Source organism: Odocoileus virginianus, chromosome 2, assembly GCF_023699985.2.
Source record: "Odocoileus virginianus isolate 20LAN1187 ecotype Illinois chromosome 2, Ovbor_1.2, whole genome shotgun sequence".
Taxonomy (NCBI): Eukaryota; Metazoa; Chordata; class Mammalia; order Artiodactyla; family Cervidae; genus Odocoileus; species Odocoileus virginianus.
Window position 1 is genome coordinate 50,244,304 of NC_069675.1, and position 17,324 is coordinate 50,261,627.

A 17,324-nucleotide genomic window follows, 5' to 3' on the forward strand; every position below is an offset into this window, starting at 1 on the left:
GGAGGTATGGGTCAGCAGTGGACAGCTGTGGGGGCAGAGCCTCTGGGTGCAGTAGACCTGGGTATGGCATAAGCCCTCTTGGAGGAGGTCACCGTTAACCTCAGCATAGAGTCACCAGAACGACTGGGAAAACAGACTCTTGGAGAGCACAAACAGAACCTTGTGTGCACCAGGACCTAGGAGAAAGGAGCAGTGATCCACAAGACATGACACAGACTTGCCTGTGAGTGTCCAGGAATCGCTGGTGGAGGCATGGGTTGGCGGTGGCATGTTGCAGGATTGGGGGCACAGAATGTAGCAGTGCCTGCAAGGGACCTTTTGAAGGAGGTCACCATTATTTTCATTACCTCTACCATAGGTTGGCCTCAGGTCAAATAACAGGGAGGAAACATAGCCACACTCTTCAACAGAAAATTGGATTAAAGATGTACTGAGCACAGCCCCGCCCATCAAGTCAAGACCCAGTTTCCCCCTCAGTCAGTCTCTCCCATCAGGAAGCTTCCATAAGCCTCTTACTCTTCTCTATCAGAGGGCAGACAGTCTGAAAACCACAATCACAGAAAACTAACCAATCTGATTACATGGACCAGAGCCTTGTCTAACTCAATGAAACTATGAAACATGCTGTGTAGGGTCATCCAAGACAGAAGGGTCATGGTGGAGACTTCTGAAAAAACATGCTCCACTGGAGAGGGGATTGACAAATGACTTCAGTATTCTTGCCTTGAGAACCCCATGAACAGTATGAAAAGGCAAAAGGAGAGGATACTGAAAGATGAACTCCCCAGATTGGTGGGTGCCCAAAATGCTACTGGAGGTCAGTGGAGAAACAACTCCAGAAAGAATGAAGAGATGGAGCCAAAGTGAAAACAGCACCCAGATGTGGATGTGACTGGTGATGGAAGTCAAGTCCAATGCTGTAAAGAGCAATATTGCATAGGAACCTGGAATGTTAAGTCCATGAATCAAGGCAAACTGCAAGTGATCAAACAAGAAATGGCAAGAGTGAACATCGACATTTGAAGAATCAGCAAACTAAAATGGGCTGAAATTGGTGAATTTAACTCAGATGACCATTATATCTACTACTGTGGGCAAGAATCCCTTAGAAGAAATGGAATAGCCATCATAGTCAACAAAAGAGTCTGAAATTCAGTACTTGGATGCAATCTCAAAACTGATAGAATGATCTCTGTTCATTTCCAAGGCAAACCATTCAATATCACAGTAATCCAAGTCTATGCCCTGACCAGTAATGCTGAAGAAGCTGAGGTTGAATGGTTTTTTGAAGACCTACAAGACCTTCTAGAACTAACACCCCAAAAAGAGGTCCTTTTCATTATAGAGGACTGGAATGCAAAATTAGGGAGTCAAGAAACACCTGGAGTAACAGGCAAATTTGGCCTTGGAGTACAGAATGAAGCAGGGAAAAGGCTAACAGAGTTTTTCCAAGAGAATGCACTGGTCACAGCAAACACCCTCTTCACACAACATAAGAGGACTCTACACATGGACATCACCAGATGGTTAATATCAAAATCAGATTGATTATATTCTTTGCAGCCAAAGATGGAGAAACTATACAGTCTACAAAAACAAGATGAGGAGCTGACTGTGGCTCAGATCGTGAACTCCTTATTGCCAAATTCAGACTTAAATTGAAGAAAGTAGGAAAAACCACTAGACCATTCAGATATGAGCTAAATCAAGTCCCTTATGATTATATAGTGGAAGTGACAAATAGATTCAAGAGATTACATCTGATTGACAGAGTGCTTGAAGAACTATGGACAGAGGTTCATGACATTGTATAGGAGGCAGTGCTCAAGATCATCCCTTAGAAAAAGTAATGCAAAAAGGCAAGTGGTTGTCTGAGGAGGTCTTACAGATAGCTATGAAAAGAAGAGAAGTGACAGACAAAGAAGAAAAGGAAAGATACACCCATCTGAATGCAGAGTTCCAAAGAATAGCCAGGAGAGATAAGAAAGCCTTCCTCAGTGATCAGTGCGAAGAAATAGAGGAGAACAAAAGAATGGGAAAGACTAGAGATCTCTTCAAGAAAATTAAAGTTTCCAAGGGAACTTTCCATGCAAAGGATGAACACAATAAAGGACAGAAATGGTATGGACCAAACAGAAGCAGAAGATATTTAGAAGGGGTGGCAAGAATATACAGAAGAATTATACAAAAAAGATCTTAATGACCCAGATAATTATGATGGTGTGATTACTCACCTACAGCCAGACATCCTGGAATGTGAAATCAAGTGGGCCTTAGGAAGCATCACTACAGACAGAGCTAGTGGAGGTGATAGAATTCCAGTTGAGCTATTTCAAATCCTAAAAGACGATGCTGTGAAAGTGCTGAGCTCAATATGCCAGCAAATTTGGAAAACTCAGCAGTGACCATGAGATGAGTCATATCTGACTCTTCTGCAACCTCATGAACTGTGACCCACCAGGCTCCTCTGTCCATGGACTACTCAGGCAGAAATACTGGAGTGGGTAGCCATTTCCTTCTCCAGGGAATCTTCCTGATCCAGGTATTGAACTTAAGCCTTATGCACTAGCAGGCAGATTCTTTACCACTGAATCACCAGGTAAGTTCAGATACAGAAGTTAGGAAGTGAAAACTGGTCACAACTCAAAAATGGTTTTCATGGATTGGATTGAACAGCTATAAAGAAGAGTAGAGATAAATTTCTTGATTATTGTAGGAGATGGGACACAAATAATCTATGATGTGTGTTAGCAGCACAAGTACTCTTATTACTGTTGGCATCATGAGATAAAAGGCAGATCGAGAGGAGGTACTTGAAAAATTTAGTGGCTATGCAGCTTTGTCACTATGGCAAAAAGTTATAAGAACTGTTTTATCTGGTTTCCTTTGAAGAATCTAAAGCATCTATACTGAGAACACAAAATTAAAAGCTATAATTATATACCTACTTGTGTATCACAAATCTTCTTTGGTACCCTTCATTGAAGGAGGCTCTAGTTCCTGTAGTTGTACCCAGAAAGGCTGAGAGCCAAGCCTAGGGTGTGACTATGGATTGCAATACTGATGAAGACAGTGAAAGTTATTTATGAGGATGGAGAGGAAACTAGGGCATGAGATGAGCAAACAGTAAAGCACTTAGTAAAAGTCACTCAGTCTTGTCCAACTCTTTGCAACCCCATGGACTATACAGTCCATGGAATTCTCCAGGCCAAAATACTGGAGTGGGTGGTCTTCCCCTTCTCCAGGTGATCTTCCCAACTCAGGGATTGAACCCAGCTCTCCCACATTGCAGGTGGATTCTTTACCAGCTGAGCCACAAGGGAAGCCCAAGAATACAGGAGTCAGTAGCCTACCCCTTCTCCAGAGGCAACCCAGGAATCAAACTGGGGTCTTCTGCATCGCAGGTGGATTCATTACCAACTGAGCTATTAGGGAAGCCCAAGTGAACATGAATGAGGAAGAAAACTTCACATAAAATCCTTTCAATGACTATCTTTGGGAAAACAGCTTATTGAGATCACCCTTGATCTAAGGATACATTTCTATCACCTCTGGTTCTAAGTCAATAATGAGACAAGTCAGACATATTCTTGACAGAGAGAGATAAGGACTGGTTTTCTAGGTTCCTTACTAAGATCCGAGACTAAACCAAGGACAACTATTAAGCGGAAATAGAAATGTTAGGATATTCCTGGCATATATGGAAGATTTACAATGATCCAGGGAAATGGACATACTCAGATAAATTTGTTATGGCAAGTTTTTTCTGTATGATTTTATCATTGCTTCCAAGAGGGTCTGGATTATACTTTTTTCACTAAGGAATTAATTGGTAATGAGGGAAGCAACAGCATAACTTAGGTACATTATGGTAGCTGCAGACTATATCAAGGGCTGACAGTGATTTATTCATCAGAGAAATTTTATTTCTAATCTCAATGAGAATATTGGGATCCCAGAGTAACGAAGGCCAGATAATCTTGTTGCTTATCCATCACCACAGAAATGAGAGCAATTATAACTATAGATCATGAGAACAGGTAGCTCTCAGATTATTTTGATTCTCAGACATCTTAGTGAATAGCTGATTAAACACAGGATCCCTAGAAATGGAATAGTGAACAGTGTGCTAAGATTCTATGTGGTATGTATAGGAAGAAAACTTCAGGATTTTCTGGACTGAATCACTACTGTGAAGTTTCACACACTCTTTTCATATATCAGTTCACAGAGCAATTCATAAGATCACAGAAACAGTCAACTGATTAGTATTCCATGTCTGCTTTAGGAAATAATCTTTAGCGTACTCTCAGGTATATAGATCTTTCTCCAATTTTCCCAAGAGAAATCAGCAGTAATGTACCAGGTAGAAGGAAATAATAATATTTTCCAGGAGTTATTAGATATTAACTCTGAACTTATATTGATCTCTAGAGACCTGAGTGAGAGTGTGGAAGGATTTAAGGAAGGATTTAAAGGATCTCTAGGAAGGATTTAAAGAGGTTAGGATATAGATCATGTTTTGAATCTAGCATATTTAATAGTAGATCTGTACTATAAATATTTTCCTTAATTAACTGTGAAATATATAGTTGAGATTAAAATTAATAAATGACAGAAGCCCTACAATAGTTTTTGATACTTAGGAGTGTCACTATTATGATAGGAAAGTGTGCATGTATATTCTTAGGACCTTTTTATGTCCCCATCTTTCTCCAACGTACACTTGGGTTAAGGCATTGAAATTACATAGCCTTCATTAATAGTGGTTTCTGGTTGAGTTTGGGCAACAGGGGATCTCTATGGAAAATTGAAGGGAGAGAGGAGAATGAACCCAGATAGTGATCAATTTGTCTTCCTGAAAGTTTTCTGTGATGGACTTTGCTTCTTGAATGTGTCCCTGAAGGAAAACTTTTCTGTTTATTCCCACAGTCCTCTAGGCCTCCAAGTTCACATTTTGACCCTGCATTCATTCATTATCTTTTAGATTTTCTCTGAACAGTCCCCACACCTTTGTCACTAATTGTATTTGAAAAAAGAAGCTATTTTCAGGTTTTTGTAGTGAGATAATATGTCCTATTTCCTCTTGATAGTGACTGATACAGAAGTCACTATATAATACTGAAAGGAGTAAATCACATATATTATGAAATATCATAAATTGACATGTACTTGATGAAAAAGGTTCAAAATCTTAACCAAAACTCATCCAATTATGAGTACAATATTTTAGATCATGTCTATTAAATTTGATGAAGAAAATTACAAAGTTGATACAAGTATAAAAGTTATTAATGTTTTAATTAACAAGATAATTTCATATAAAAACCATTCAGATTCCAGAAATAATGTGCATTCATTTTGACTATAGTTGTAACACATATTATTTAATATTTTGAAAAAAAATTCTCAATAGAACCCAGCAATAGAAATTTAATCAAACACATCATGTGTGTTTAGAAATATCCAAATACAGTCAAAATAAATGCATCTACATTAAAGATAATTGAACAGAACAGAAATTTGACTATCAAAAAAGGAAAAATTAATCTAAAAAAACAGCAGAAACAGATGTGGAGAAAAGGAAACACTTCTGTAATTTTTGTGGGAATGTAAACTGATAGTCATTATAGACAATAGTTTGGGGATTCTTTAAAAGTAACTAGGGCTCAATCTACCATAAGAGTCAGCAATCCCACCACAGGACATATACTCTGAGAAAGTCACAATTTTAAAAGACAAATGTACCCCAGTGTTCATTGCAGAACTATTTGCAATAGCCAGGGCATGAAAGCAGCCTAGATGTCTGTCTACATATTAATGGATAAAGAAGAAAATGTAGTACACATATATAATGGAATATTACTCAGTCATAAAAAGGAACAAATTTGAGTCAGCTGTAGTAAGGTGGATGAACCTACAACCTCTTAAACACAGTGAAGTGAGTCAAAAAAAGAAAAATAAAAATTTTGTATTAACACATATATATGGAATCTAGTAAAATGATACTGATGAACCTAGTAGAGAATGGACTTGTGGACACAGAAGGGTGAAGGTAAAGGTGGGATGAATTGAGACAGTAGCATTGACATATATACACTACCATGCATACAATAGCTAGTGGCAAGTTTCTATATAACACAGGAAACCCAGCCTGGTGATCTCTGCTTTCTGTGATGAACTAGAAAGGTGTTGGGGAGGGAAGGGAGGCTCAAATGTGATGGGGATATATATATACATGTACACACACACACACACACACACACACACACATATATATATATATATATATATATAAATGATGGCTGATTTTGTACAGCAGAACAGTGCTTACAATATAACATAGCATTGTAAAGTAATTTTCCACCAATTAAAAAATTAAAAAAATAACAACTGAGAATTAAATACAAAAAATAATAAAATAATAAAATTGTAATAACTTATTACATCTATATACACATATTTTGTTGTAAGAGACAGCTAACATAATACAGTCTAAATATAGACAGCAAGAATGTCAGGGTTTTCTAACATGCTTTTACAAATAATGAGAAAGCAAAAATATATTTAGAAAAAAGAGAATGTATCTTTCTGCACAATATACTCACTGTGTTTGAGTTAATAGAAATATGTAGAACTCTGTATCTCACAGAAATCATACCCTGTATGCTCATGAAAATTTTACAAAATGTGAGTTTTATAGTATACACTAGGACTCTGAAAAATATCAAAGAAACTAGGTACAAAAATAAAACAAGAAGTTTGGGTCTCAACAACACACACCTGGATACTTAATTGACTGCAAAAGAAATGATGATGGAAATTTATGGAATATTCCATAGTGAAACAAGTCTTTAAAATAATAAGTGATGACATGCGGAGTTTAGCTAAACTGGTAATTAAAGAATATTAATAGACTGAAATGATGGACATTTTTAAACTAAGTGGCCCACAAGCAAAAATACAAAAGAAAAAACAACAGAACAGATCTTATGAAAAGACACAGCATAAACCTTAAAAAAAAAGCAACAAAATAGGCTTTGTAAAGATATAGATAAAAATTCTATAAACATAAATTAATGAATATAAAGCAAAATTGTCCAACAGTAACAAATATTTTTTTTCTTTGAAATAAAAATAATGAAATGAACAAAATATTAAGTGAATCTAAACAATACTAAATAAATTACAAATAATAAATATTAGGAGGAAAAATAGGACCTAATTAGAAATGCTATTCTCTTAAAAACAATAGAAATATTAAGAGTAACATATTTCATCCTTGGAAAAGGAAATGGCAACCCACTCTAGTATTTTTGCCTGGAAAATTCCATGGGCAGTGGAGCCTGGTGGACTACAATTCATAAGTTTGCAAAGAGTTGGGCATGACAGAGCACTAACAATTTCATCACAATATATAAATTGTACAACAGGTAAATTAGAAGTAAAAGCAAGTGTAAAGACAAACACACACAAAACCGCTCCAGGCATAGTTTTGTAAAATATACTTGTGGCTACAAGTTTAGATGTTTTCATAAACAAAAGCAAAACAGAAAAGTAAAATTATGTGTGAAAATCTGATGAATCATAAAAATAGACATTTTTCAAAGAGAATAATTCATGACTAACACATATTTGAAAAGATGATTGGTTTCACTAATGAAAAAGTCACATGAAAATTAAAATAAAATTGTAAATATACAATTTATAAAATTGGAAGGATATATTATTTTAGTGTGAATGTTGAAAAGCAGAAGCAGGATTATTGTTCTTGCTTACTGTGGATAAAAAAAAAAAAAGTCACCCTTCTGTAGCACAATCTGGCAGTACCTTACTAAATTAAAGGTACTTAAGACTCATTAAAACTATTGAATATTATTGCAAATGCAAACTCTCATGTAAGTCTTTTATTTATTTTTTATTTTATTTTTTCCATTTATTTTTATTAGTTGGCTTTTTAAGGCCACAAGCATGAAGCAGTTCTGTCTGTGATAGCATAAAATAATAGGCAGTGTTTGAATATACCAACAAATACTATATACTATTAAAAATGTTTTCAGTATTCAGATTCAATGTTCTACTTTCCTTGAGTTATGACAGTGATGTCATCTTCATTGGTGTTAACTTCGTTCATGTATATATTCACATATCTATCTACTAAGTGGTATTTTAAGATTTCTCTCAATTCAGTCAATAGACATAAATGTATTAAGATCTAACTTATTTGAAGATTCCTTCCTTGACATTTTCATTATCTATTGAGGAATCACTGATTAAGTCCTCCCACAAAACAAGAGGATACTGTATCATACTTAACAAAATTATACTCTTAATTTTATTTGTGCCTGCTTTCACTTATTTGAACATTTTCCTTCTCATTAATTCTGAATATTTTTTTAATTTAAAAATGACTATCTCCAGACATTTACATGTCATTTGTTCAAATTCTTATTCCTTAACCCTTAACCAATTATCATCTTTAAAATTCATTCTAAGTATGTAACATTATGCATATTAAGCCTTGATTATTTACCTTAATAAAACTCACAGTATTGATATTCTGAAACTGCAATGTTACAGAATTTTGTTTGTAAGCTAGTTAATGTAGCAGCTCTCACAGGTAACCATGCCAACACTTTTAAATTCTGCAATCTTGATAATTGTAGGAATGATAGAAATTAGAAACACATTTATTTGGGGCCAACACTTCTGTATGTGTGTGTGTGTGTGTGTGTGTGTGTGTGTGTGTGTGTGTGCACAGTTTGGATTGCTTGGAAAGAATAAAGAATTAACATATATATCTATGCTATGTTGTTGTTGTTCAGTCCCTAAGTTGTCACCAACTCTTTGCCAACCTATGGAATGCAGCATGCCAGGCTTCCCAGTCCTTCACTTTCTCCCAGAGTTTGCTCAAATTAATGTCCATTGAGTCAGTGATGGTATCTAGCAATCTCATTTTCTGTTGTCCTCTTCCCCTTTTCAATTCAATTTTTCCCAGCATTGGGATCTTTTTCAATGAGTCTGCTCTTTCCAACAAGTGGCCAAAGTATTAGAACTTCACTTTCAGCAAAGAACATCCTTTAGGATTGACTGGTTTGATCTCCCTGCTGTTCAAGGGATTCTCAAGAGTCTTCTCCAGCATCACAATTCAAAAGCATCAATTCTGCGGCACTTAACCTTTTTATCATTCAACTCTCACATCCGTGCAGCACTTTAACAGCATCATCTTTTAAAATAGCTTTTAAATAATCCTAAACAGAATTTTAAATACCTCCACTAATTACATCATCTCCACTAGATTTGTTCATAACAATGTTACCTAAGGCCTATTTGACATCATACTCCAGGATTTCTGGCTCTTAGTGAATGACCACATTATTGTGATTATCCAAGTCATTAAGACCTCTTTTGCATAGTTGTATAGTGCTGTGTATCCTTGCCACTTCTTAACCTTTTCTGCTACTGTTAGGTCCTTGCTATTTCTGTCATTTATTGTGTCCATTCTTGCATGAAATGTTTCCTTGGTATCTCCAATTTTCTTGAAGAGCTCTATAATCTTTCCAATTCTAGTATTTCCCTCTACATCTTAGCATTGTTCATGAAAGCAGGCTTTTTTTCTTTCTTTCTTTCTTTTTTTTTTTAACCTATCCTTGCTATTCTCTGGAACTCTGCATTCAGTTGAGTATATCTTTCCCTTACCCCTTTTCCTTTTGCCTCTCTTCTCAGCTATTTGGGAAGGCTCCTCAGGCAACTTTGCCTTCCTGCATTTCTTTTTCTTTGGGCTGGTTTAGCTCACCAGCTGCTGTACAATGTTATGAATGTCTGTCCATAGTTTTTCAGACATTCTATCAGATCTAATCACTTGAATCTATTTATCACCACCAAGGTATAATCATAATGGATTTGATTTAAGTCATACATGAATGGCCTTGTGGTTATCCTTACTTTCTTCAATTTTAGCCTGAATTTTTTTTTTTAAGCCTGAATTTTGCAATAAGGAGCTCATTATCAGAGCCACAGTCAGGCCCAGACCTTGTTTTTTCTGAAAAGGGAATGGTTACCCACTTGAGCATTCTAGACTGTATAATTCCAAGGACAGAGGAGCCTGCTGGGCTATAGTCCATGGGGTTGTAAAGACTGAGGAACTTAACACTTTCACTTTTTAATATGCTGTCTAGGTTTGTCATAGCTGTCCTTCCAAGGAGCAAGCATCTTTTCATTTCATGGCTGCGGTCAACATCTGCAGTAAATTTGGAAACCAAGACAATAAAATATGTCACTGTACCTACTTTTCCCCCTTCTATTTGCCATGAAGTGATGGGACTGGATGCCATGATCTTAGTTTTTTGACTGTTGAGTTATTAGGCCAGCTTTTTCACTCCCCTGTTTAAAAATACATCAAGAGGCTCTTTAGTTTCTTCAATTCCTGCCATTAGGGTCATATTATCTGCATATCTGAGGTTGTTGGTATTTCTCCAGGCAATCCTGATTCCATCTTGTGATTCATCCAGTCAAGTATTTTACGTGATGTACTCTGCATATAAGTTAAATAAACAGGGTGACCATATACAGCCTTTTCGTACTCCTTTCCCAATTTTGAACCAGTCCATTTTTCCATGTCCAGTTCTTACTGTTGCTTCTTGACCTGCATAGAAGATACTTAGGAGACAGGTTGGGTGGTCTGATATTCCCATCCCTTTAAGAATATTCCACAGTTTGCTGTGATCTACACAGTCAAAGTGTTTCATATAGTCAATGAAGCACAAGTAGATATTTTTCTCAAATTCCCTTCTTTTCTCTGTTATCCAAGGAATTTTGGCAATTTGATTCCTGGTTCCTCTGCCTTTGCTAAGCCCAACTTGTACATCTGGAATTTCTCAGTGCATACACAGATGAAGCCTAGCTTGAAGGATTTCGAGCATAATCTTACTAGCATGTGAAATGAGCAAAATTGTCCTGTAGTTTGAACATACTTTGGCACTGCGCTTCTTTGGGATTGGAATGAAAGTTGACTTTTTCCGGTCCAGTGGCTACTGCTGTATTTTCAAAATTTGCTGGTGTATTGATTACAGCACTTTAACAGCATAATCTTTTAGGATTTTAAATAGTTCTGCTGAAATTCCATAGCCTCCACTAGCTTTGTTCAGAGTAATACTTACTAAGGCCCACTTGACTTCACACTTCAGGATATCTGGTTCTTGCTGAGAAACCACAACATCATGGTTATCTAGGTTTAAGACAATTTTTGTGCAGTTCTTGATGCATTCTTGCCACCTCTTCTTAATTTATTCTGCCTCTTTTTGGTCCTTTCCCATTTCTGTACTTTAGAGCGTCCATCCTTGCATGAAATCCTTGCTTGGTATCTCCAATTTTCTAGAAAAGCTCTCTAGTCTCCCATTCTATTGTCTTCCTCTATTTCTTTGCAATGCTCAAAGACTTCTTACTCTCCTTGCTATTCTCTAGAACTCTGCATTCAGTTAAGTATATCTTTCCCTTTCCCCTTGTTTTCCAGTCTCTTTTTTTTCCTCAGCTATTTGTAAAGCCTCCTCAGACAGCCATTTTGCTTCTTGCAGTTCTTTTTCTTTAGGATGGTTTTAGCCACTGCCTCCTGTATAATGTTATGAACCTCTGTCTATAGTTCTTTAGGCACTCTACCAGATCTAATTCTTTGAAACTATTTGTCATTTCCACTGAATAATAATCATGAGGCTTTTTTTTTAGGTCATAACTGAATAGCCTAGTGGTTTTCCCTACTTTCTTCAAATTATGTCTGAATTTTGCAATAAGGAGCTCATGATCTGAGTCACATTTAGTCCCAGACTTTGATTTTGCTGACTGTATAGAGCTTCTCCATCTTTAGCTGCAAAGATTATAATCAATCTGATTTTAGTTTTAACCATTTAGTGATGTCCATGTGTAAAGTTGTCTCTTGTATTTTTGGGAAAAAAGATGTTTGTTAAGACCAATGTTTTCTCTTGACAAACTATGTTAGACTGTGTCCTGCTTCATTTTGTACTCCAAAGCCAAATTTGCCTATTACTCCATGTATCTCTTGAGTTTCTATTTTTGCATTCCAATCTCCTATGATGTCTTTTTTTACTTTTAGTTCTAGAAGATATTTCAGGTGTTTATAGAACCAGTCCACATCAGCTTCTTCAGCATCAGTGGTTAGGGCATAGATTTGTGTTACTTTGATGCTGAATGGTCTTCCTCAGAATAAATTGAGATCATTCTGACATTTTTGAGATTGTATCCAAGTAGTGCATTTCGGACGGTTTTGTTGATTATGAGGGCTACTCCATTTCTTTTAAGGAATTTTTGCCCACAGTAGTAGATATAATCATCATTTGCATTAAATTCACCCATTCCAGTTCATTTTAGTTCACTGATTCCTAAGATATTAATGTTCACTCTTGCCATCTCCTGCTTGATCACATCCAATGTAAACTGACTCATGGACCTAACATTTCAGTTTACCATGCAATATTGATCTTTATAGCAATGGACTTTACTTCCACTGCCAGACACATCTACAACTGAGCATCATTCCTGCTTTGATCCAACTGTTTCATTCTTTCTGGAGCTTAGCAATTGGCCTCTATTTTTCCCCAGTAGCACATTGGATACCTTCTGACCTGGGGAGCTTATCTTTAGTGTCAAATCATTTTGCCTTTTCATACTGTTTGTATGAATTTCATGAACATAAAAGTATACTGTTTTGTTAATACCTAGTGTTTGGTATTCATATGGAAATGATGAAACTTTATCTTGAACAATCAGTTGCTTTTTATCTCATTGACTTGTCACTAAGTGATGGTTAAGAAGTATTTAGAATTTAATCAATCACCCTTGACTTATTATTATTTGTAGAAGTTTTAAAGAACAATAGCATATATGTATGGCTGATGTGTGGCCTGCTCATCAATATGCTATTTTCATAATCTCATCCTCAATTGGCTGCAGTTCTCTATAAGAAGAAGTTGATCCCACTCCAGTTGATCTGCATTCTCTTCAATACATGGACAAATTCCACAGGATTCATAATTGACTTTTTCCATTATGCCAGTTCCATGCCCTTTTAGAAATCTGGTTTCTAAATTTGCTTTATGATAATATAGCTATGCCAACGGTGTTCTCATTTACTGCATTGATGATAAAGGTCAGTCATTCTCTCCAAGGAGTGCTTAAGGACTGAATATGCCTTTGAAGTCCAGAAATATTTCAGCAACTAGAAGTAAAATAACCCTTTTAATAAAACATTTCTGCTTAAAGATATGTGAAAGCTTTGAAAAAGAATAACTTCACACTTAAATGATCACATGAAGTCTGCACTTGAACTCAGTTTCCCTGTCCTGTTTTAAGGATCCCTGTGTCATTAGACTCCTTAGAGCAGACAGATTTGGAAAAAAGATGTATGCAAATAAAGTGTGTCAAAATTGTTTTAATTTGCATCTGTGGGTTAGTTCATAACCTAATAGCAAAATTGCAACCATAAGAATTTCTCATAGTCATGGAAATTTTGACAGATTTAAACTCATGTAGCGTACGGGCACTTATTAAGATGCGTAAGTGAATAGAAAATGATCAGCAATGCACATGTGCAATACATTTGTTATTTATATTAAGGAAATGGGATATTAAGGGATGATTCAGCCAGTTATTGTATGTAAGATGAAAAAAAAAAACTTAATCAAAACTGTTTAATTTAAAAAATAAATGTCTTGTCCAACAAACATCTTGGTCAGTCCCCTACACTCTTCCATTTTCTTTGAACAGGTAGGAGTTTCACATATCTGGGACTCTATAGATGGCTTGGAATTATTATTGCTGATATATACATATTACTCAAAGGTGATATAACAAATGACATATTGAATTACAAAAAACTGCAACTGTAAAATTTCCAGAGAATAATATAAAAATTGAAAAAAGTAGTCACTTTACTACTGTCACTATACTTTATATCTGTTGTATCTGTTCTAGGCATTCAGGAAATTTTTTGAAAATTTAGATTTTTTGCACTTTCCCTTTAAGAGCTTGAACTGATCATATATATTGATTTCTCTCCTGAATTTATGGGAACTTATATGTTTGAAAAGTTCTACTATAAGATAGATGACTGTAAAGAGTTATTTCAGGGTATAGTTTTATCTTAGTGGTTTTAAAAATAAATTTATCTTTTTTTTTTAATTGAAGAAGGAAAAATGCCCCAAAGGTAGAACTTAAAAATAAGCAAAAGAGAAGAAATGTGATAAATACCTTAATGTATAGCATTTCAGTTGGAAAAAAAAAATTAGCTGCATCTACACTGTGGTGTGATTACAATCATCTAAGATATGGGTTTCCTGATAGGGCTTCCCTGATAGTTCAGTTTGTAAAGAATCTGCCTGCAGTGAAGGAGAACACGGTTGGATTCCTGGGTCGGGAAGACCCACTGGAGAAGGGATAGGCTACCTGCTACAGTGTTCTTGGGCTTCCCTTTTAGCTCAGCTGGTAAAGAATCTGCCTGCAATGTGGGAGACCTCGGTTCGATCCATAGGTTTGATCCCTGGGTTGGGAAGATCCCTTGGAGAAGGGAAAGGCTACACACTCCAGTACTATGGCCTGGAGAGTCCCATGGACTATACAGTCCATGGGGTCGCAAAGAATCGGACAGGACAGAGCTGCTTTCACTTTAAGATTTGGGTGAGGGATGACCAAACTGTTAGAAAGAAGAAAGTGAAGTAGCTCAGTCGTGTCTGGCTCTTTGTGACCCCATGGACTGTACCCTATCAGGCTCCTCAGTCTGCGACGTTTTCCAGGCAAGAGTGTGGGAGTAGGTTGCCATTTCCTTCTCCAGGGGATCTTCCAGACTCAGGGATTGAACCTGGGTCTCTGGCATTGTGGGCAGATACTTGACCGTCTAAGGCACCTGGGTAAACCAATCTGATAACATAAAAAATATCAACTGGGCATCAAATCAATATAACTCTATAAGGAACCTTAAATTCAATCCAGGACACTCATATGCCTAACTTTGACCAGAACTGTATAGTTTAGGAAGGATAACTTGGCTATCATATGGACCTTGGCCAAGTTTCTCTTTTCATGGAATTCTCTAGACAGGAATACTGGACCGAGTTGTCATTTCCTTCTCCGGGGAATATTCCTGACCCAAAGATTGAACCCGAGTCTCTCGTCTCCTGCATTGGCAGGTGGGTTCTCTAACATTAATGTCTTCTGGGAAATTATAAGGAGTTTATAAACAAGAGAAAAAAGGATAGAATGGGTGTGAGGGTGGGGAATATGTGCTTTTGTAATTTTAAGTACTCACAGATTTATTTAAGTTGTGGTCTGCACAAAGACAGTCAAGTTCAGACAATTCAGTAGAACTTGTAGACAGACAGATTTGAAATTTAATTTATCTCATTAGAGCCACCAGCAAAATCTTGTGAGATTGAATTCTCCAGGCTAGGCTGATTACTTGTCAAGGATATAATTGAGATACTTGTGATAGTATGATGGCTTGACAAGATCACCATAACTTTTTCTGAGAGCCCAGAATTTTCTATTTCTATAACAACTTGGATATTATTAACATATATTAAATATAACACATATTTTATTTTATACATTATATCTTGGGTTCTTAGTGTCTTTATTAAAGGAGGCAAATTCTTCTAAATATAATGTGTGATAGTAAATTCTATGTAGTTTATTTTCTAATATTTCTGAATCAAATTGCATATAAAATAATGTAGAGTTAAATATATACAGAAGAGAAATTACATTTATAGAGTTAACTTTATAAAAATTTAATACACTATTAATTGCACAATGTTGTTGTTCAGTCGCTCAGTCATGTCCAACTCTTTGTGACCCCATAGATTGCTGCACACCAAGCTTCCCTGTCATTCACGATCTTTCAGAGTTTGCTCAAAACCATGTCCACTGAGTCGGTGATGCCATCCAATCATTTCATCCACTATCACTCCCTTCTCCTGCCACCTTCAATCTTTCTCTGCTTTAGGATATTTTCCAATGAGTTGTCTCTTTGCATCAGGTGACCAATATATCGGGGCATCAGCTTCAGTATCAGTCCTACCAATGAATATTCAGGGTTGATTTCCTTTAGGATTGACTGGTTCGATCTCCTTACAAACTACGTATAAGTAATTATAACACATTATTTGCTGAAGAAAATTTTAAAAATATTTCTGCCTAGTTTGAGGAGTCGGGGTGGGTTTTCCTTAGGAAATGACACACAGACTGAGTTCCAAAGAATGACTCGGAGATAACAAGGAAGTGGTGAAGAAGATAATTGTTTGGGAGGGGACCAGAGCCTTTCAGGAAAAGGCAACTGATGTGTTAAGCTTTCATTTGGAGGCGAGTATGTCAAAACAGGGAAATGGATAACCTAGGAAATTTAAAAAAATCTAGAGAAGGAATAAAAGAAACGTACCAGAGGACCAAAGTGGAATTCATAGGGCATACTATGAGCCAGTAACTGTTTCGATTGTTTACTCTTATCAAAATGAGAAAGCATTAGATGTCTTAAAGTAGGAGATTTTTTATGTCTCTTTGCTTAAGATTACTGTTTTTAAAAAATCCATTATTAATTAGGGAGGAGTAAGTGTAAATACATAAGTCTGGATAGATGATTAAGTGAGATCATTTCATTTCTACTTCAGTTCTGTCTTGGATAAAATATGGCTAGAGATGGGAGAGATAAGGGTGGTATTTAGGTTATAAAACAGCCAGAAATGGAAGAGCTTTTTATGTATTAAAATCCTAAAATATATTTTCTTTAAAAATATTCTTAACTTTATATGGAACCTTGTAACACTGAGTTCTCAAAGCAATCTAAATTAAGGCTGACAACTGTAGTAATCTATAGTTTCTATGGAAACAGTGGCCCTAAACAAGCTCTGGCTTTTGATGTTTGCAAGAGAGGCTGACCTGCAGTTGATATACATGCACTCTAGGTGTGTTTACCCAGTTTCTGAACATTCTCAGCGAGTTGGCAAGGGTATATTTCCACAATCATCTTTTTATTTCATTTACAAAAACTCTCTTTGATGACTGCCCTTGTTACCTGTCTTGTAACCTTGCCCTTAGCTAGAGACACAGAATATTGATTATGATGAATTATTCAGAACTTCACCATACTGTGTTTGTATGTGTTGGGAACATCAAGGAGAATATATTCACAGATTAATATGGGTCTTCTCTGTGGATCACTTGAAGTGTTTCACTCACTTGATCTGTGAGTAACATAGCAAAATGGCAACTCTGAAAGCAGCAAGACAGGCCAGAACCAGGAGTAAGTTTTAGTGTTTATCCAA